We start from the raw sequence: 22,618 nt of genomic DNA on the forward strand, positions 1-22,618 counted from the left end.
GGCTGTTTGCAAACAAATTTGAAATTGGAGGTATAATATCCATAACCCTCCGAGGTCCCTTCCAAGTCCATAATTCTATGTATGCTACATAATGTGCTCACTGCCGCCCTCGCTTGCTAAGGATCCGCGCTGCTGCTAAGCTGCGCTTGCAAGCTCCTCCAAAAAGCAAGTGTTATCTTGGGTCAATCCCACGTACCGTATGAGCAGCGAGTGTTTTGGCCAGTCGTTCCCCGCAAATCCCCCAGCCACCCTCTAATGGGAAGCTGCCCCTGCCTTCGCGACACTCTTCCGGCTTGCAGAAGCATTTCCCAGCAAAACACACTCAGAAGGGCTCGTTGCTTTATTTTTATTTTTTAAGGTGCCTAACGAACGCCGAGACAAGAAGAGAGCCAACCCGAACCGTTACGCGCCGCTATCTTCTCGCCCAAGGCCTGGCAAGTTTGAAGGGTCCCCGATCCCCGAGAACCGCGTCGTTGCGCAAAGCCTGCAAACCCCTCGGCCAGCCCCACCGAGCCCCGCGGTATTTCGAATGAACATGCCTTTAGGATTGCGCCGGATCAGCGATTTAATCCGCGAAGACCGAAGGCTGATGCATGGCGAAAATCAGCAGCAGCAACAACTCCCCGTCTCCAAAGAAACGACGAGTTTTTAAGAGCTCATCTTCTTGGGGGGGGGGAGGCTTCTTTGCAGATGCAAATCGCGTCTCCGGCCAGCAGGAGGAAGGAAGAGGAAGTGAGAGCGGCAGCGGCGAGGCTTCTGTGCGGGGTGTGCGCGCGTTGGAGTCTGACGATGGGATAGAAAGAGAAAGAGAGAGTCGGAAAGAGAAGCACCCAAACAAGCCGCGGTAAGAGGCCAACTTCCATGGGGCAGGAGGCGCTGGCTGGCGGAGCCACCGGGAAGCGCGGCGCCCTCCAGCCTCTGCGGCAGCGCAGCCAACTTCCTTCTCCGCTCCGGCCGCTTTGGGATCCCGGGGCTGCGGGCTGCTTGCTCGGCTTCATGGATAGGATGGCGGGCAGGGGGAGGGAGGGGGGCTCGCAAGATTGCATGCGCTCCTTTGGGGACGGCAGCTTGCCCGAGGGTGCGGGCTGCTGCTGCTGTTGCCCTGGACGGGGAGGTGCAGCTGCGGGTTTCTTTTGCGGGGAGGGTGGGTGGGTGCCGTCCGCTTGGGAGCAAGTCCCGCGGAGTTGGTTGGGGGCGAGGGGGGAGTCTGGGCTCGCCATGGGGACCTGACGCGCTCTACCTGCGCTGCAGGGGCTGGGGAAGGGGCGCGTGGGAAATGCGGCCCCTTTGCAGGGACTCGCGGGGGGGGGGTCAGGGGAGCTGATCCTGTAAAGAAGTGAGCGGGGTGAGTGCGGGGGTGAGTGCGGGTGGCCGTAGGGAAGACTTAAAGAGGAGAGGAAGAGGGCATCCGGAGTGCTGTAGAGTTGCGCGTGCTGGCCGGGGTGGGGAGTGGGTGGGTGGGTGCGGTGGCGGTTCCTCTCCCCGGGATGGGTGGCCGCAGGTGGCCTCCCCTTCCTTGTTTCTGGCCGCGAGCGACGCACCGCCTTGGGCTGGGGTGGGCGGGCGAGGGAGGCTGCTCCGGAGGTGCCGTTTGTCCCCGGGGAGGGCGATGGAGGCGTCCGCGCAGCAGCCAAAAAGGGGAGGGGGGAAAAGGTGCGTGCTGTTTGGGGTGGGGGGATCTGTTCTGTCTGTGCAGCGCCTGAAGACAAGCGCCCGAGGGCTCGGAAGGAGGGGGGGGGAGGAAGGAGGACATTGCTGCAGTTGGGGAGGAAGCGCGCGCCTCTCCCCACCCCCGTGCTCGCTCGCTCGGCAGCCGCTGCCCGCGCGTGGGGTGTTTGCTGGGGTCGGGGGTGGGTGGGTGGGTGGGCGCGCAATGGGAGGAAGGCGCAGCGCGCGCCTCCGGGGGGCGGTGTTGCCCTAGATAAGCGGCCTCGGGGCTCTCTCGCCTCTCTGTGCCCCCTTCTCACGATCTCTTCTTCCTCTTCTTCACCCTCCCACCAGCCAGTCGCTCCAGGTGCGTTCCCTTTTTGCCGCGCCTCTGCACCTGGCTTCCCTGGCCCGCGCGTGTGAAACGACCCGAGCCTGATGCGGGTCAAGACAAAAACCGCGCTACCAGGCTAGCTAGAAACGGGAGAGGGGAATGCCGCTAAGTTGTGGGGTTAGGAAATAGCTCAGGGGCAGACTCTTGTAATATGGCACCCTATGCGAAGACAAAATTCTGGGGTCCCCCACTATTTTTTTTATTTTATTTTGACATACATTCCTTTTGGTACAGTTGCTTTTTCAATTGATCTTCTCAGTAGGTTCCTGCATTAAATAGATGATGATGATGATGAAATTTTGCACCCCCCTTGGCTTGGCACCCTGTGTGTGTGTGGGGGGGGGGACTACTAGTACTGTCTTAAATCTGATGCTGGCACCTCACCTGCCCCCACAAAGTAGGGATATTTTATAAAGCAGACAATTTATTTAACAGAAAGGTAGTCAAAGACTAAGGCAGAATCGCAAGCTGGTGGATAAGGAGCTGAGCACTTGACCCCTCTGTTACCTTACAGTATTTCTTGTCACCTGAGTCTTGCCCATGCCTCCTTACAAGTAAGCCTAGCCCTGTATATAAACGTTGGTGGTGCTTGATTTTTATGCCGCTTACAGGCCAGAATGGGTTCCAAGTGGCTTGCAAGCATGACATCAGTTATAAAATCCATACATGTTTAAAATTAACGCACAAAACAATTTCAGCAAAATGTTTAAAACACCCAGGTTTAAAATAAACAGTAACACACACACACACACACACACACACACACACACACGAGAGAGAGGGGGGGTGCAGTCATAGACGTTCTTACTTGGAAGCAAGCCCCATTGAACTCAGTGGAATTTACACTGCAACCATCAATGGCAGCAAGCATCATGCGTTGATTCCTCTGTATCATTAGTTAAAAGCTTCCCGCTCCACCTTCTGAAAATCTCCTGCTCCTTCAAAAGGCTCTTTTGCTGCTTTGTATGCTTTCAATAGCCTTCCAAAACACTTGCATGGTGCCAACTTCTGTTTTCTTCAAGGCCCACCTTTCCTGTGAAGCTTTTGGGCCAGTCCCCTTGTACCCATCCATTCTTCCCCTGCCCCTATTATTTGAATTTCACTGCTAGCTGCTTGGCCCAGGGCCCTGCCCTTTGGTACGCTCTAAAGTGTACTGTACTCTGCACACCATATAAAAAATCTCCAGTTTACAATATATATACACAGTACTGTATCTTGATTATGATGGAAAGTTCAATAAGTTCGTGAACTGCATGTGACACCCATCTTTCAGCGAATAAAGAGAAATGTCACTTACTCAATCACAACAAAAATTTGCAAATAATAATATAGTTTTATTCTGCTGCAGCTCGGCTCTGTTTAGAATTGAGTGACTGGGCAGCGAGAGGCAGGTGAAAGGTACCAGAATAACTTCATGCAAGAGCTGGCATTGAAAACAAAAATCAGTTGCATTCATCTAGTTGAGTTTACAGTACCAGCAATTACTTGCGATATTTCTGACTAAAAAGCTAAACTTTCATTCCAGGGCGTGACTAGAGTTTTGATAACCACAGTTTTTACCAGTTATAGGGTTTTGTGCTATATATTTTTACTTAAGTTGCTTCTGCACTTTTATGGTTTTTTTTTGGTGTGCATTTAAAACATCTGAAGTATGCAATTTAAAGGTATAGTCTGGGTAAAGTTAAACACCTCATCCCCCATTTTTTTAGTGGGAGAGATTAAAGGATATGCTTAACTCATACATTGAACTCTTTGGCTGGATATTGTCCTGTGAGTGTATCAGTACTTCACCCACAATTGTAATTATTTTTCATTATTTCTTTTCCACTACTGTAAGGGGGAGGGGGGGAGCCCAAAACATCACTTGTATTTTCTAGTGCTATCTACTGAAACCATTTGAATTTCTCTTCTTCCATTTATGTGTTTTTTTTGTAATCGGCAAGTTCTGACTAGGCCATATTGTTGGGGAATGGCCCGTTCAACTAAGATGGCAAGGGATCTTTTGGACTGATTTGTGCATTTTAAAATATCGAATGGACTGACTCAGCAGCTGTGTGGGTGGGCTCTGTAAATGTATAGAAAATAATTTGGTTTTTCTTCACTTGGTATCTGTAAGTATTTTTCTATTTCGACATGCTATATGTGCACACGTCGCTTTATCACCTAGGGCGAATCCATACTAATAATTAGCTGTTTCTTACACATATTAAGATATTCTCCTTCCATAGGATAATGATGTTTGACTTTTAAGTTGGTACTCATAAATTATTTCATGGCAACTAATTAGGGCAGCGAGATCTTTGAACCTTCCAGGAGCAGCAGCCCCCCCGTGCTGTCTAGCAACACAACACAGCATCAAGCAGAGCGAAGAGTGAGGTTTGTCACAGACAGAGAGATTTCTGCCCCTTCCACTTGCATGATATCATGCTAAGCAAGAAAAATGTGCTCAGAGACTCGCTTTTCAGTTCTATAAAATCCACAGAACAACCTACAGAAAGCAGATATTGCAGACAGCTTTGTGTCATTTTACAGCCTCTTTATTCCGAGGGATTTCTGTTCCAGTCAATAAAACTGCCCTGGAGCATGGGGCTCGCGCACTCTCTCGCCTGTGATGCATCCATTCCTTCTGGTGGCGCATGTAATGTGCCTCTTTCATCGTAAGGGAGGCATTTCTGGCCTCCTCCTCCTCGGTTTATTAGTGCGCACATTTTCTCCTGGGTGTCTGTCTAGTGGGAGATGGAAACATCTAGACGGTTGGTTTCTTCTTGAGACAAGTGTGCATGTAATAGCACTTCCTCACGGGTCTCTTTCTGTGGCAAACTTCTGTGTGGTATACCGCTCCACCCTTCCTTCCGCCCTTTGTTTGCCGAAATCTCTTGGATTTTGTACAGTTTGAGCTCTTGCCGTGAGGGCTCCGGCTATTTTCCTTTGCTTTTAGGATGTGATCTCATGCTTTCCATGCCGACAATCAAGTGATCCACTCTCCCCCCCCCACCCTTTGCCCTGGCATTCTCAAAGGAATCCGTGAGCAACGGTTAGGTCTGCATTTGAAGAGCGAAGGCCGTACTAGGCCACTGCACACTTACCTGAGAGTAGGTCCCATTGAACTCGGTGGGACTTCTTTCAGGGAAGCTGGGTGTAGGAGATTTTATTGCAGAGGGACATGTTGTTCCGGCACTGCTTTGAAAACCAGGATGTCTTTTGTGTTTGGTGGGCCTTTGAAGTCACTGAATGAGAGAAAGACTGCTAAAATAAAGGAACATCTGGAGGCCCAGCTTTGGGTAATTAAGACCATTCCGCCAAGACCTTCTAAAATATCCCTTCGCTAATAGGCTGTGCATGTTGCTATTCCTTTGATAAGACGTTTCGGAGCAGCCTGCCCGGCTATGCTCAAAGCTGGTTTGCGTTTCGAAGTAAATGTATTCCTGAACTTGCTGATGCCAAAGAGTTTGAGGTAAATAACAGCATGTGGAACAAACATGATGGATAGTTTGTGGTCCGCAAAGCACTTGCAGTCTATAAAGGCCATTATAGATGAATGAAAGTGATTGAACATCTTGGGGAGAACCATGTGCTTGGCTGCAGAGACGGATCGTCTCCAGATCAACTAGTGGTGCTTTGCGAATGTCACCTTGCAGGTTGGAACATAATAAGACTACTTCCTTACACCAGGAGAGGACCGTTGCCCCAAGTCGCCCAGTATTGTCTCCACTGGAAATCCCTCGACATTTTTGGACCCCAGGCCAGCCTTTAGCTGAAGGGCACTGTCAGGGTTGTTCAGACTACTCCTGAGTAACGAGATTCCACATACTTGTCTTTCAAAAGTCTTTATTGGTGCACGTTATTTACAGTGTAGTGAGCTGTCATTTCATGTCTTCTCATTCCGTTTCAGAATCCGGCGGTGCCCCTTTTCGCGACTTTGACCAACATAAAAGCCTCGGGACAGTGAATCTCCTCCCCTTTCTCCTCCTCCTTTATTCCGGTGGAAGGGGAAGGGTCTACGATCTGCTTTCTCCCTGTCTACCCTTCCCGCCTCTCTCGCTTCCTGCCTGTGGAGCAGGGGCTCTCCCATACTGCCGGAGACCTGGCACTCCTTCTCCGTCTCCTGACTAGCCCCTTCAGACCCCACACTTTCATGACTGCTTGGAGACGGACTGCTCCTGATGAGAGGGGGGGGTTTCTATAATCCCTCCCCGTTACAGGCACATTTGGGGACTGACCTTTTTGTTTGTTACCATATCTTTGTATGGCGATTGTATTGCTGCTACAACTCCCTGTAGGTCGAGATAGGCCATTAATCACAGTGGTTCTCAAACTTGTGTCTCTGGCTGTTGTTCGACTGCAAATCCCATCATCCCTGACCACTGGTCCTGTTAGCTAGGGATGATGGGAGTTGTAGTCCAACAACGGCCAGAGACTCAAGTTTGAGAACCAACCCACCACTTGGAGACCAGTGGCCTTTTCGAGATCTTGTGTCACAAGTAGAGGTCTTCCCCGGCCCTGTTAGGCAATATCTTTCAGTTGCAAATGCTGAGGTTTAACATAGGAACTCTATGTGCACTGAGCTATGGGGTTCCCTTTGCTACAAAGTATTTTAAAAAGAATTGCCGTATTTTTCGCTCCATAGGACACACCTAGTTTTTAGAGGAGGAAAACAAGATTTATTTATTTTTTGCTTTCTTGAATTGTCCAAGCATTGCAGCCAACTCCTAGAGGCCTAGGTGCCTTTGCCCCCCCCATTAAATATTTGAGGAAGCTTCTTTTGCAAAGGGGGAAAGCTCCATTTTTTTAAGGATCAGCTCAAAGTTGTGCAGCTTTTTTTAAAGGGGGAAAGCTCCATTTTTGAGGATGAGCTCAAAGTTGCTGAGTTTCCTTGCAAAGGGAAAAATCCTTTTTTTTATGGGGTTCAACTCACAGTTCTGCAGCTTCTCTAGGAAAAGGACCCATTTCTACAGTTTCCAGACAGATAATCTAATCAGCCAGTCACATGTCTCCCTCTGCAGATAACAATTGAGGCCTAGGCAAGGGGCCTGGAGGAGCCGGGAAGGGAGCTAGCTCCCTTATCTCCCTCCCCGATCTCTTGCAATCAGCTGCTGAGCGGGTTCCTTTCAACTGGCTCATTCCCTCTTGTTAGCCTTTAGCACTTTTTTTTTTAAAAAAAGCACGATCTGCCTTTAGCCTCTGGGCAATTCGGCTCCAGGAACCATGCATTTGCTTCATAAGATGCACAGACATTTCCTCTTCCCTTTTAGGAGGAAAAATGGAACAAAAAATACAGTATCTGGTCTTGTAATTGTTGCATGCCGTGAAAGGTTTTGTTTTCAACCGCTTTGCATAAAACTGAAGTAACAATCATTAAACCGTTATTGCCTTTTTGGTATTACTGTACCTTCCATTTTAGTTGCTTAAAAACTGTAAAACACTTTTATACTTTTCCGGTTGTCTTTTTTCTTTTCGTTTTAAAGAACTCTTTTCCTACGTGACCTGTTTATTATGGCTGTAACCCGTTTATTAGGACCAGTTCATAGAATCAGCAGAGCCTGAAGTCACATAAAGGAGCACCCGTAACGCAGCTAAGTGGGTCTGGAGCTGGTCTGTACCTGGATTGGGAGATTGGCACACAAGGCTAGGAACCCCAGCTTGGAGCAGGAGAGGAGATAGACAGCTTATGGGCAGAGCACGTGTTTTGTGCGCAGAAAATCAATTCCTGTCTTTTCCAGTTAAAGAATCAGCCAATTTGAACTACCTCTTCCTGAGACCCTGGAGAACGCCTGCTGGAAAAAAAAAAGCATTATGCAGGTATGGGACCATTTCCTATGAGGGTAATTTGGTCTGGGCGATGTCGCAGTATGCTTTGAAGACCCTCTGAAGCTTTCCGTGACATTGGAGACAAGGCCCCAGTCTGCAGGAAGAACCAGGTCTTATCTGTGGTGACCATTCAAAATCTATGAATCCCTGAGTTGATTTTCCACAACAAACTCCTTGAAGAAAAACAGCATGCCTTAGAAAGGGGCTAGGAAAAGCCCTTTTCTGACACAGTTTTCTGCACCCTAGGAGTGTTTCCTGTCCCCATGTACTGGTAATGGGTGAGCATTCAGACTTGCAACCCCTTACTTTCAGCATTAGGGACCCAGATGGCGCTGTGGGTTAAACCACTGAGCCTAGGGCTTGCTGATCAGAAGGTCGGCGGTTCGAATCCCTGCGACGGGGTGAGCTCCCGTTGCTTGGTCCCAGCTCCTGCCAACCTAGCAGTTCGAAAGCACATCAAAATGTAAGTAGATAAATAGGTACCGCTACATCGGGAAGGTAAACGGCGTTTCCGTGTGCTGCTCTGGTTCGCCAGAAGCGGCTTTGTCATGCTGGCCACATGACCTGGAAGCTATACACCGGCTCCCTCGGCCAATAATGCGAGATGAGCGCGCAACCCCAGAGTTGGTCACGACTGGACCTAATGGTCAAGGGTCCCTTTACCTTACTTTCAGCATTGAGTGGTGCAGTTCAGGAATAACGATGTAATGATGCTCTTTACATAAACCAGCTCCAATCATTGTCTGTTGCCTTCAATTGAGAGTGTTTGGAGCAGATTGGCTAACGGTGGCCCACTTTCTCCCAAAGCCTCTTACCAAATGGTTGCAAGTTTCTGCTGTCTTTGAACCCTTCTGTCCTTTGCTCTCAAAACAAGCAATTCCATGTTTCTTTTATTTGGGCCTGGAACCTTTTCATTCCTTCCCTGATCTGACCCTATTGTTTGACGTTGCTTGTTGAGGAGCAAGTTGCTGTAAACTGGCACGGTTGAAGAAAATCGATAAGTTTGTGACCTTTTAAGTAGAAAAAAAAGAAAGTCAATTATAAGATAGTATTTTCCTAAATCCTGGTTGTATGACAGCAGGTTACAGGAAATCTCACTTCCACCTTGGGAGGCCATTCACCAGTTCACATGTAGAATGCGCAGCAAAGGAACAAAAAGTTCAGTAGGAATCGGGAACCATGCCTAGAGGACAAGACATTTTGCATCTCTCATCCTATTTTTGTTACTTTTTTATGAGAGCTGATTAATTAATGTTGTGCCCAGACCTTTAAGAGCAAAAATGCAGCACTTCGATTACAATAGATTTAGATTTGTGTAGCTATAAGAACATTTCCTGTACTGAATATGCTTTTAAAAAAGAAGACTAATTTGTGGCAAAAAGGGAAACTTTAAGCGTGCACTATTAAAGTACTAAAGACTTCTGTTTAGCTTCCCCTTTACTTTCTGCTTCTGGAAGTCGCCCCCCCCCCCGCCTTCCTGGCCATTTTAAGTCAGCTGAGCAATAAACTTTTAAGACCTGGAATATTGGTAGGAATCAAATGCAATATACTGCAATACTATGTATTGCACCGCCACATGAGGATACCAACTCTGTTCCTATCACAACTCTGGGTTTAAAAGGCAAGCGAATTTACTGCAAAGGCTGTAACTTTATCCTCTATTTAGTTCTCTGCGCTGGCTTGCTACCAGGGTGCCGCTATATTTGTAAAGTCCATTTTGAAAGTGTTAAAAGTGTGATTGATTGATATGCTGGCATCTTTAAAGTTGAACCACCATGCTTTTGAATAGGAAGTGAAACAGGAAAAGAGATGCACTGCGGAAGCAGTTTCCAAATATTTTGTTCTGCTTTCTATTAATAAAATTTATTTTGTGCCTGTTTGCTAGTTTGAGACACAATTTCTACTTCTTTTTTCATTTTTATGCTGTAAACCTCACTGGGATCAATGAATAAAGAGTGGTGTAAAAATTTAATACAGCTTGGTGAAAAACCTTCTCTTTAAAAGTTCATTACAAGCTAGAACTGGATCTTTATCTTTTACTAGCTGGCCCTGCATGTGTTGCTGTGTGTTACTCTGTGAGATGGAGGGTAATAGCCCCCCTTCAGATCCCCCTGAGTCGAGGCGAGATACTGTGGAGAGGGCAGGTTTCATCCCTGTGTCTCCCCCACCCTGTTATGACCCATTACCTATCACTGTCCTCTATTCGGGCCCCCATCCCCCCCAGGCAGGGCCCTACCTCCACTTGGCAATGTTGGGCCTTGTTGCTGCAAAAGGCCTGTTTTCAGTTGGTTTGGCTTTCATGGATGTATGTGAGTGGTGGATCTCGTGGCGGAGGCGGGGTTTGTGGGTGTGGTGTAGATTTCACATGAAGGGAGGGGTGTAGGAGGAGGAGCTGAGGGAATAACACCACTTTAGGGCGCTGTTTTAGTTTGTGGAAAAGCAGGTCTGTACCTGCGCAGGTATGCGATGTCAGCAATCCGAGGTTGTGTGAACACTCGGGAAGTGGCATGGATCGTTGTGTCCAAATTTCAGGTCAAGCGGTTTCAGAGAAAAGTGGAGCCCACAGTTTCACCATTTTTACATTTTTATATATAGAGATTTGAGATGCCTTCATGTCTCCTACCACATTCTTTCAAATGTGAAATAAGGCTGCAATCTCATATATGCTTACAGTGAACTGGCTCCCCCTGAACTCAGTGGGTTACTTCATACCTGTAAGCAGAGAATTATTTTTGTTTAAGCTGGGTTAGGGAACCTGTGACTCCAGATATTCCGGAGAGTCTGGTCTCCGTCTTCTGTTGTCCCCAGCCAGTGAAGCCAATGGTTACAGATAATGGACAGCATTACAAACTCAGCCATAGAATCTCATCACCAAACAGCACCTTAAACTCAGGTTATGGTCGCCACAAAAAGGTGCCCTTTTGTGATGGAGTTCTATTATTAATAATATTATTATATTTGCAGTATTAATTTCATTTCTGTACCTCTTTAGATGTTAAAGAACAAATCTTAAAGTAGTTTGCAACACATTAATACGTGGAATAAAACAACCCAGAATAAAACAAATGGCAATATTTCGGATCCTTCTCTAAGTGACATTTGGCTTTCCCCAGTCGCCAACCTGGCATCCAGAGATCTCCACTTGGTCGCACTTGGCGCCTGGCTAATTTCTAACACTGAATGGGGGTATAGTTCCTACGGGACCGCCTCTCCTGGTATGCCCCTCAGAGGACATTAAGGTCCACAAATAATAACATACTGGAGATCCCGAGTCACAAGCTGGTTAGGTTGGCCTCGACCAGGATCAGGGCCTTCTCAGTACTGGCCCCCAAAGGCCTCAGTTCATCCCAAAAGGCCTCAGTACTGGCCCCTTCTCAGTACTGGTGGAACGCTCTGTCTCAGGAAACTAGGGCCCTGCGGGATTTGTCATCTTTTCATAGGGCCTGCAAGACAGAGCTGTTCCGCTTAGCCTTCGGACTGACGCAGTCTGACCCCGGAGTTACCCTCCCCTATGGTTTTATCTTATAATGGTTTTATCTTACTTGTAGATTTTTAATTTTAAAATGGAATTTTAACATTGTATTAATCTGCATTTTAATTGAATTGTTTCTTTTATACCTGCGTTGATATTTTTGTTGTTAGCCGCCCTGAGCCCGGTCTTGACTGGGAAGGGCGGGGTATAAATAATATTATTATTATTATTATTATTATTATTATTATTATTATTAGTTCCGATGGCACCTAGAGGGCTATGGGTTCCCTATCCTTGGTTTAGTGCATTCCTGTCATTAATGCAGCCTTCACTGGTCTGGACACCCTCCAGATAACTCGGACTACAATCCCAGCCAGTGAGTACTACTTTACAATGTATTGCTCTATAATTTTTATATCACTCTGGGATCCATGGTATTCAGTAAATACAGTAGAAGCTAGTTTTGAATCCCAGTTGAGCTGCAGAGCTTACAATCAAAGCTTATAAAACACTTTAAAATCATTATTAATACTGCTTCTGGGACTGCTGGGACAGTCAGTGGAGCATGAGACTCTTAATCTCAGGGCTGTGGGTTCGAGTCACACATTGGGCAAAATATTCCTTCATTGCAGGGGGTTGGACTAGATGACCCACATGGTCCCTTCCAGTTCTAGGATTTTATGATTCTTTTTAAAAGAGGCGTGGGGAGACATACTTCACACAGATCAAATGCCTTCCTCCTGCTTCCTGCTTCCACTCTCCCTCTGCCACACAGGGTAATAGTAGTAGTAGTAGTAATAATAATAATAATTTTACCTGTTGTTCCTCTGCCACACAGTGAGCTCCTGTTCTCCCACAGAAGCTGGCCTCTTCAGGAAAAAAGCTCTGGGCTGTGCAGTCGGGGAGGCAAACCCAGCATGTTTACCAGGCACTGATAACTAATTCCAGCTTCTTTACTGGAAAAATGAAGGAAAAGAAGCCTGGTGGGGACTTAACTAACTTAATGCAAATAGTTCATTTTGGCACGAATGTGTAGGATGCTGTGTTCTAGCTATTGCATCATTGCTCGACTATATTTTGTCTCTCGATTGCAATGCGTAGGAGTCCCCTTGCGTACTCGCAAATAAGACAGCAATTTAAAAATACAATTTTTGTGTGGCGTGAACTGCACAGCCCTTAAAATATGACAAAGCCCCCGTCCGAAAGCCTTGCCATCTAAATATTGTCAAAATAACACAGAAGTGGAAGGAGGACAGAAAAAAAGATGTATGGAAAGTAAATAAAACGTGCAACCTATATGAAGCATGTTGGAAGTCACCTTTAAGGCAATTTTCTAAAGAAAAGATAAGATGGGATATAAATATTTTAACAGAAATAATTTTTTGGGAAGTAAAAATAAACCAAAGCTGGGGAGCACATCGGAGGAAAACACACAAAAAATGATAAATTGTGAAGGAATGTTAAATAGACAGTGGTACGCAGCGCTTGTTGTTGTTCAGCCAGAATTCACCGGACCCCCAACTCTGGCACCTTTCAGGTGGAGACCCCAAGGAGGTCCCGAGCCGCAGCCTCGGATTCTAGCAGAAATCTGGGCAGGCTCCCTCTCTCTGCTCTGTGTTTTTGTCTTTCTGTCTAGTAGACAATTGAGGGAAGAAAGCTCACCCATTTCCTCTCTGGCACAGAGCCACTTCCTTTGTTCCCTTGTTGTTGTTTAGTCGTTTAGTCGTGTCCGACTCTTCGTGACCCCATGGACCATAGCACGCCAGGCACTCCTGTCTTGCACTGCCTCCCGCAGTTTGGTCACACTCATGTTCGTAGCTTCGAGAACACTGTCCAACCATCTCGTCCTCTGTCGTCCCCTTCTCCTTGTGCCCTCAATCTTTCCCAACATCAGGGTCTTTTCCAGGGAGTCTTCTCTTCTCATGAGGTGGCCAAAGTATTGGAGCCTCAGCTGCAGGATCTGTCCTTCCAGTGAGCACTCAGGGCTGATTCCTTCAGAATGGATAGGTTTGATCTTCTTGCAGTCCATGGGACTCTCAAGAGTCTCCTCCAGCACCAGAATTCAAAAGCATTCTTTATGGTCCAGCCTTCTTTATGGTCCAGCACTCACTTCCATACACCACTACTGGGAAAACCATAGCTTTAACTATACGGACCTTTGTAGGCAAGGTGATGTCTCTGCTTTTTAAGATGCTGCCTAGGTTTGTCATTGCTTTTCTCCCAAGAAGCAGGCATCTTTTAATTTCTTGACTGCTGTCACCATCTGCAGTGATCAAGGAGCCCAAGAAAGTAAAATCTCTCACTGCCTCCATTTCTTCCCCTTTCTTGTTCCCTTAGCGACCCTTACTTTGTGGGCCATTACCAGGCCGGCCTAGCTATTCCAGCAATTGAATCCATGCCGGATCTGGAAATTAGAAAGGGGGGCTCAGGCGTACAGCCCACCCACACCTCAAACACATAACAGTTATTTAGTTAATGCACAGATGTCTAATATATTCTGAAATAAGCGGCTGCCTTTAGAGCAGCCCATGTGAGAAGCATGGATTTGATGTACCTGCTTCTCGCTTGAGTGGATGAGCTGAAAGGTGCGTCGCTCTGAGCACTGTCGAAAGCATGCGGCGCATGCTCATGGCGTCCTTTCACGGTTGTTACCAAGAACGGACAACCTGTGCATCCCTTTTTTCATAGCAACAGCCATGATTTCAGATGGCAACTGAAGCCTAATAAAAGCTTAACTGCTGAAACAGTTCATCCCAAAAGGCCTCCTTTTTTCTTTTTTTATTAATGAGCTCGCAGCCCCAAACATAAAACCGTTTAGCCTCATTATTCTAAAGATGGGATTTAGCATAGACCCAGATAACCAGTGTGTGAGTTGGGCCTGGGATACGGCAACGTAATCCTCATCTCCTGTTAGTACATAAACCACACAGAGGGTATTTTGTGTTGTTGTTGTTTTTGCAGTTAAGCAGTAGATAAATATTATTAAATAAAGGAATACATAACTCACTTGGTTTTACCCAGCTGGACTCTCGTTTAGACAGCAGAGTGAAGTCTTAATAGGTGATCTTTCAATGGATCTTGGATCTCTGTGCTTGCTTGTTTTCCAGTTTTGATTTTTGATTTAATGTGCAAAGGCCACTTGTAACGAATGTGCCAAAAGTATTAAAGATTAAAATGCAAAAGGCATAATTGAAGCAAACCCTTACGGTTACGTAATGTGGGCAGCAGTCAGAATTCAGCATGAAGTCCCTCAATCTTGGTGCACTTAACTTTGTTGGGTTGCCTAGATTCTAGAACTTAAACTAAAAGGAAATGGCATTCCTCTTCCCCCAACCCCCCCCCCCCCAAGTTCTGCCCTCTGTTTAGCCATAAATCTGTCATTATTCCTCTTGTCCCTCCCTTCATCTTGGCTTGTTCTGATTCTGAGTATTCCTCCGCCATAACCATGTACACGTAGAAGAATGGGTGGGCATGATTCAAGCTTGTGGGATCAGTGCCCCCCCCGTAGAATCCTGAGGTTTAGCGCTTGCTCCAAGTGCGCCTGGCAGTTAACCAGAAGGTTGGTGGTTCAAGCCCATCCAGGGACGGCTGTGGGCAGGATTCCTGCATTGCAGGGGGTTGGACTAGATGACCCTCGGGGGTCCCTTCCAACTCTACAATTCTTTGTGTCGATGAGAACAGAGTTTGCAGTAAAATGCATGTATGGGTCTTCTCAACTTTGTGTTAGCAGCCTAGTCGTTGGGTTGGGGGGGGGCAGTTGCTGTTGTTGCTACACCATTGGTGATCAGCCACAGATCTTTGGTGATCAGCCACAGATCTCCTCAATCTCCTTGTGAACCCGCCGGCAAACCCATACACCTACAGTAAACAGTTGCCCAATGCTTCCTGTTACGTTGAGTTCAGCTTGCATTCGCTTCGAGTTGTGGCCAACTTTAACCACTCGAGGTGATGGATGGAGCAGAAGAAGGAAGTCAAGGCAGATAAGTTAGAATTCGGGGTGGGGGTGGGTGGGAGTCTGGAGTGCAACAGGGCTGTCTGGTTGCAGGACAAGGAGCTATAGGGCATGGAAGGGAAAGTCAGAAATGAGTTTGCAAGGACTGATAGTAGGAAGAGCAGCGACACATTAGCAAAAGCATTGCTACAAGATGTGTGAGGTTCTGGCATTAGCTCTGACCATTGATACAATATGGGTTTTCAGGCTACAAACAGGGAAGAATCAACAGGCAGAAATGCCATTTCAGGTTTCTAACACTGTACAGTCATACCTCGGTTTAAGTACGCCTCAGTTTGAGTATTTTCAGTTGAAGTACTCCGCGGACCCGTCTGGAATGGATTAATCCACTTTCCATTACTTTCAGTGGGAAACCTCGCTTCAGGTTAAGTACGCTTCAGGTTGAGTACTCCGCGGACCCGTCTGGAACGGATTAATCCACTTTCCATTACTTTCAGTGGGAAACCTCGCTTCAGGTTAAGTACACTTCAGTTTAAGTACAGACTTCCGGAACCCATTGTGTTTGTAAACCGAGGTACCACTGTATTTCCTTGGCCCTGGGTACGAAAAGCCAAATTTGCAAAACGCTTACGCCATTTATCTCTGGTTGGGGAGGGGGGGGTTCAAATCCAAGCTCAAATCTTTAAATAGCAAAAAGCACAAATAATAATTAGGAGCCTCTCATCTTCCCACCCCTGCAAGGTTAATTATGATATCTGTCTGCAATGTTTTGTTGGCATCTGTCTGTCTCGAGAGACAAGCGAGGAGTGCAGCTTTGGGGGTGAAGTCAAAATGTAGGCATTGTGAAAACTAAATATCTCCTGTGCTCTTCTGCGGATTGGTGCATGTCTACTCAGAAGTAAGCCCTGTTGGGTCTGAAGGGATTTACTGCCGGGCAATTTTGTGTTGGATCCACAATGGAAGCCTTCATTTGAGAGAGCTAGTGAGCAGGAAAAATGAGGGGTGGAGACAAAGCTGTTTTTGAAATAAATTGCAAATTGCCCTCTTGAAGGAATGGTGTTTTTTCTTGAGGGCTTTGGAAGCATTTTCAATCCTATCTATCTACAGAAGAGCTTTCCAAACTTTTCGTGTTGTTGACACACTTTTTAGACATGCATCATTTTGCGCCGTGGTAACTCATTTCTGCATCATTTCGCAACACAGTTATTCAGTTTTACAGTCATACCTTTGTTTAAGTACGCCTCGGTTTGAGTATTTTCAGTTTAAGTACTCCGTGGACCTATCTGGAATGGATTAATCCATTTTCCATTACTTTCAATGGGAAAGTTCGCTTCTGGTTAAGTACGCTTCAGGTTAAGTACAGACTTCCAGAACCAATTGTGTTTGTAAACTGAGGTACCACTGTACTAGCAAACTGCAGGTTAAACTAACCCCTTTCCAAGCCCTGGGATCGCAGGGAGCGTTTGTGCGATGTCCCTACACACTGCAGTCAACACACGAATGTGTCATGACACAGAGTTTGGAAAGCTCTGATATACAGGGGCAGCAAGGAACATGTTAAAATAATGAATTCACTGAAATGAGAACTGTTTCCTCTAGTCCAGGGGCCAACAAACTTTTTCAGCAGAGGGCCGGTCCACTGTCCCTCAGACCTTGTGGGGGGCCGGACTATATTTTGGAAAGAAAGAAAAAAGGAACGAATTTCTATGCCCTACAAATAACCCAGAGATGCATTTTAAATAAAATGATACATTCTACTCATGTTAAAACACGCTGGTCCACGGGCCAGATTTAGAAGGCGATTGGGTCAGATCCGGCCCCCGGGCCTTAGTTTGCCTACCCGTGCTCTAGTCCTTCTGGAATGCTTTATATGATATTCTTTTTTGAAAAAATAATCGCTGGGCAGTATTAGTGACCCAGATCACCAAGTTGCTTTGAAGATCTGAATATATAGGGCTTTTTTCTGCGGGTACTCTAGGGTACGCAGTACTGGGCCTTTTCTCTCTCCAAATGTTAAAAGTGTGGCACTTCATAGTGAGTACCGGTCCTTTTTAATCCTTAAACTCATTCTCACATGGAGAATTTTAAGGGAGGGGCCTGCATGACAGCAATGGGTCAACATTTGGCCCCTGGGTGCAAGATTCCCCACCCCTGAACTACCGCAGCTGGAATAACGGCAAAAAGTGTTTCAAACAAGTCACAGTCTCTCCATCTGACCTGCCCCACAGGGTGCCTGTGAAGATAAAAGTGGGGGAAAATGAATAGGCTGCCCTGAGGACTTTGGAGGAAAGTCAGAATAAGAACATGATAAATAGAAACTAGGTCGGTCCTTGAATCCGGGACAAGCTGCTCCTGACTCTTGTGTTTTCTTAACTTTAATTCTGTCCATTGCTTGATGTTTCGAGAAGCAGAAATTTCTTCCTTTGCATTGATTCCCCTGTAACTTAACTCACTGCATAACTTGACATGGGTTTTGAATTCTAGTGTAATACTTTTCACAGATATTCATGAATATTTCCTATGCACCCTGCAGCATAGCTGCCAAGTCTCCCGTATTCCCCGGGAAACCCCGTTTTTCCGGCTGTCCCCAGCATAGCTGCCAAGTTATCCCTTTTTTAAAGGGATTTTCCCTTATGCTGAATAGGCTTCCTCGCGAGAAAAGGGAAAACTTGGCAGCTATGGTCCCCAGCCAAAAAAGGGGATTTTTTTGTTTTTCCCTGGTTTATTCTGGCGCGGCGGCCATTTTGGAACTGGGCGGAGCATGCTCAGAAGCGACTTTTGATGCTGCTCTGCCCAGTTCCAAAATGGCTGCAGCGCGACTACTGGTGTGGCGGCCATTTTGGAACTGGGCACAGCAGCATCAAAAGTCACTTCTGAGCATGCTCCGCCCAGTTCCAAAACGGCGGCAGCGCTACTTCTGGTACGCTACTTCCAGTCCGGTCCCTTAGTTTTCAGAGAGGAACTTGACAGGTATGCCCTGCAGCTAAATGGACAGTTGAGGAGGCAGAGAAGAGAGCTTGACTAGAGAAATGACAAAGGGATAAGGGATAACTGGCAGTGGAAAGTGAAGGAAAATGTGAGAATTGTAGTTCAGTGAAGAGACAAAACTCTGTAGCTGGGGCACAATTAGTGCTATTGTCTGTGGCAAGCTGTTTTCTCTGATGCTGGTTAAGCAGCTAAGTGTGTTAACCTTATTCTCTCTTTTTATCCCTGATTTTGATTTCTGGATTGTAAGCCCCTAGGGGCGGGGATCTCTCCTCTTACTCTTTACAAATAAATATCAATAATATTGTACGTGTTGATGAACCACTTAAATTTGCATTGAGGAAAGGAATTCGGCTTCGGTGAGGAAGCATATTCTTGAATTGTTAACCACTGCTAAGAGGTTTTGTTAACCAAATTGCTGATAATGCATTATCTTGGCCCTTTAAGTATTTGCTCAGGCTGCCATTGAAAACAAGGTGCATTAGTCTGATTAATATGATGTTCAAGAGAAATTAATACTGTTCGGCAAGCAGATTTTGAACCACTTGCTACTGAAGTAACAATATTATGCAGGGATATGCAGCCTTCTTTTCTTATTACTGAAATGTTTGCATAATACAAGATGCTTTTCAGTAGTCTTGACAAAAACACTCATTATCTCTTTGCTGCTGACAGTGGCTTTTGTTGCATTACTATCTGAAGGCATACAGGATTATGCTGTGAATGAAACATGAGCAGCTCTAAGCATTGGCCCAAAGTATTGTTTAATGAGTGATAGTTACAGGAGAAATGCTGGCTTCTCTAGCTCTGAAAGTTGCACACGAGCGGACTTAAATGTACCAGGGAAGCAGCAGGTATTAATGGCTGGTTTAGAGCCAGTAAAGTCCCGGCATGAATTTTGCTGCTGCCGCAATTTTAAGTTTTAGAAGTCCGCTTCCGATGTTTCCGACATGAAAATCCATCACTTTGCTTAAAAGGTGTTTCAGGCTATGAAGCAGATTAAGTGGAACGGTAGTCCGTTCTTCTTGGAAGAAGCCAAAAGGAAACCAGATGTGCAGGACGGGGATCCCGGCTGGAGAACCAAGTGTTGTGACTTTTCAGGTGATTGACCAATCTGGCTTTTGTAGCCACAGGCAGGAGAAGCCAGAGGTTTACTGAACCCCTGGAAGGCTGCTTTCAGTCAGTGGGTTCCTCCTTGTGTAGGCTTGTGGTAGCAGCTAGAGGAAGGTGGGGCGGGTGAAATTGGTTAGATTCTGCATCTGCCGGGGGAACACTGAAGCAGTTTCTCTAGAGATCATTCTTGCTAAGGTGCTCCGTAACAGTTTCCTGCGCTTTGAGCTGAGTCATGCGGACTTTGTCGAGGATTCCAGAGCCAACCTGCCATTCAAGCATCACAATGGCTCTTCACAACAGGGACTCTGTTTAGGTACCTGAAGGTCTGTGTTGTCAGAGTAGAACTATGCTGCAAGCTTAGCACACGGACCGCACAACAGGGTCATTGGGGCATTTGATGGGACTCCAGCTGCGACCACTTGGAGATCTCTGAGTGCCAGGCTGGTGACTGACATCGCCATCTGGCTGGCACCTCCAGGTAAGCAGAAGGGCATATTTATTGCATTTATACCCCCCCCCCCCGGAGTACATGGTTACCCTCCCCCCCATCAATCCCTACAACAACCCTGTGAGGTAGGTTAAGAGGCTGTGACTGGCTCAAGGTTTATGATTCTATAGCTAGATTGGACTGATCCAACTGGACTCTTCTTAATGTAAATTACCATATTTTTCCGTGTACTGGACGGGACTTTTTGACTAAAATTTGTGTCAAAAAACTGAGGTTATCCAATACATGGATAGTAGCATGGCGAGGGTGGGGGGAGAGAAGCACCGCTGGCCATTCGGTTGGCGGGAGCGCGGCTTCCTCAGATGCTGCAGCGAGCGGGGAGCGATCCGGGGGGTGTTTCCTGCCTGCAGCATTGGGGGGGGGGGAGAAGCTGCGCGCTGCTCGCCAGCTCATTGGCGGGAGCGCAAATTCACCTGATGCCACTGCATGGGGGAAATGATCTAGGGAGTGTGGGGGAAGAGGCTCAACAACTGGGCCCTCATTTTCTTAAAATTTATTCCCCCAAAGGGGGGGGTCTTATGCAAGGGGGCATCTTATAGACGGAAAAGTACGGTAACCCCAGTTTTATCACTGTTTTGCTCCCCCACCTCCCAACTCCCCCAAATCAAGCCAATGTTGCTTGTGTGTGAGAGTGGCCTTATAGTGAACGTTAGCGCACAGACGGTTTTATGTGAAAGCGCAGTAACAAAACAGAATGCAGCGCATAGTCTCGTTTTTAGAACCGCTAGAGGCGGTTCATGTAGTGGTGCAGGGCACATGGCAGCGGAGCGTGCAGAATTGCTCCGAATCGGTGCTGGAGCTTCTTACAAGAAATACATGTAGGTTTTGAAGGGGTAGGAGATTTGTGAAACCTTGGTTCTCGAGCGGCTTAGTTGACGAACAAATCGGCTCCCGAACGCCGAAATCCCGGAAGCTAGTGTTCCGTTTTTTAAACATTTTTCAGAAGCCGAATGTCCTATGCGGCTGTTGGCTATTGTTTCCAGGGGGTCTGCGCCAATCAGAAGCCCCGCCTTGGTTTTCGAATGTTTTGGAAGTAGAATGGACTCCCGGAATGGATTACATTCGAGAACCAAGGTACCATTGTACATGACTCATCATATCCCTATAACTCTCTGAGCCAACGAAACAACAGAGATCCAGCTTACCTTCCAAGTCCCGGACTGCAGAATCCGGGACCGGCAACCGTGTGACACCGGAAGTTGCGTCGACGTAACTTCCGGTGTCGCTTTGCCCTTCTATGGGCACAAAAAATGGCCGCCGCCGGCTTCGAAAGTCGCTTGTACGCATGTCAGGAAGTGTGTCAGCGCAACTTCCGGTGTCGCTCCGCCCATCTATGGGCACCAAAAATGGCCGCCGCTGACACCGGAAGTCGCGTCTATGCACTTCCGGACATGCGTAGATGCGACTTTTGAAGCCGGCGGTGGCCATTTTTTGTGCCCATAGAAGGGCAAATCGGAAAGAAAAAAAATGGCAACTGGCAGGAGAAAATAACAGAGAAAAACGGGAGATGAAGTGATACGGGGGACCACCGGGAAAAGGTAAGTAAAAACGGGGGTTTCCTGGGGAAAACAGGGTACTTGGCAGCTATGGAGATCTAGTGTATTGTAGCAGGTAAGAAAATCCCTGGTTCAAGCATAACCTTGGCCATGAAGGCCAGGGCTGGGCGATACATCGATATATCATCCCAAACTGATTTGAAGTCCATATCATGATATTGGTTTCATAATTTTTGACCTGGCAATATATTGTGGATCGTGTGTGCTATGCAAAAATCACAATGTGGGGAAAACTGTGAAGCCAGCCAATGCCTCTACATAGCTCCATCCTTAATTCAGACATCGTGATATATCAATATATCACAATGTTTAGCTGGTGACATATCATGATGTTGGAAATCAGCCCCAATGAAGGCTGCAGGCAGCTTCGGGCAAGTTGCTATTGCTTAGCCAGCCGTCTGTAATATGTGAATAAGAGTGACCCGTCTTATTGGATTGTTGAAAGGGTTACTGAGAGCATGAATCTGAAGCAGTTTGAACACTAAAGCAATATACAAATGCTAAGCGTTATGAAATTCTTTAATGAATTGTGCGTACAAAGGGCAAAGGTGGATTTCTGTCTTTTAAATAATGGGGTGTGAAGGAGAGGCTATAAGCACCTTTTTATGCTTATGAGAAAGAAATTGGATTAATAAGCTTTTTGACACTTCATTTCATATTGCTTTACCTGAAAAATAATTACAGAGATTGCTGATAAATTGAGATAATGGAAATTTCTGTATGCAGTCTGCTGTTTCCCCAGCATCACGGTCTATAAAATATCAGGAACTTAATAATAACTGACTAAGCATCTCTATTAAACACCTGCTTAAGCCATTCCAACTCATTAAAACATTAAATTAATTGCCAGCATATTGGACTGCAGTGAATAAAATTCAACAAAAACTTGCAATTTAGCTCCTTTACATCCCAGCTCTCTTGTGCTCATCTCAAAGTATAATAACTTTGGGAACATATTTTCAGATATCCATGCTGTAGTTACCTCCAGATTAAATTCTTGCAATGTTGTCTTCATGGGGCTGCTTTTCAAAAAAGCCCAGAAATTTTAGTTGATCCAAAATGCAATGATGAGGCTTTTGTCTCGTGCTTGCCTATCAGTACATAACTTGGGGCTTAAATCAGCTTCTTTGGTCAGATGTTTTTTTCCCCATGCCCAGTTTGAAGTTCTGGTGTTAATCTGGAA

At 46.4% G+C, this 22,618-nt stretch overlaps 1 protein-coding gene across 2 annotated transcripts in view; it reads left to right on the forward strand.

Annotated features, from left to right (window-relative positions):
- Positions 1-238: 238 nt before the first annotated feature.
- ELMO1 (engulfment and cell motility 1) overlaps positions 239-22,618 on the forward strand; it is a 318,071-nt gene continuing 295,691 nt past the window's right edge. The window contains exon 1 of one of the 2 annotated variants that reach the window (XM_035129257.2): positions 239-844. The gene's annotated coding sequence lies outside the window, so the exon portion shown is untranslated. Of the gene's footprint in view, positions 845-1,877; positions 7,841-22,618 lie in introns of those variants that run through there. The other variant, XM_035129260.2, reaches the window with a different exon arrangement.

This window comes from Zootoca vivipara, chromosome 12 (assembly GCF_963506605.1).
Source record: "Zootoca vivipara chromosome 12, rZooViv1.1, whole genome shotgun sequence".
Classification (NCBI taxonomy): Eukaryota; Metazoa; Chordata; class Lepidosauria; order Squamata; family Lacertidae; genus Zootoca; species Zootoca vivipara.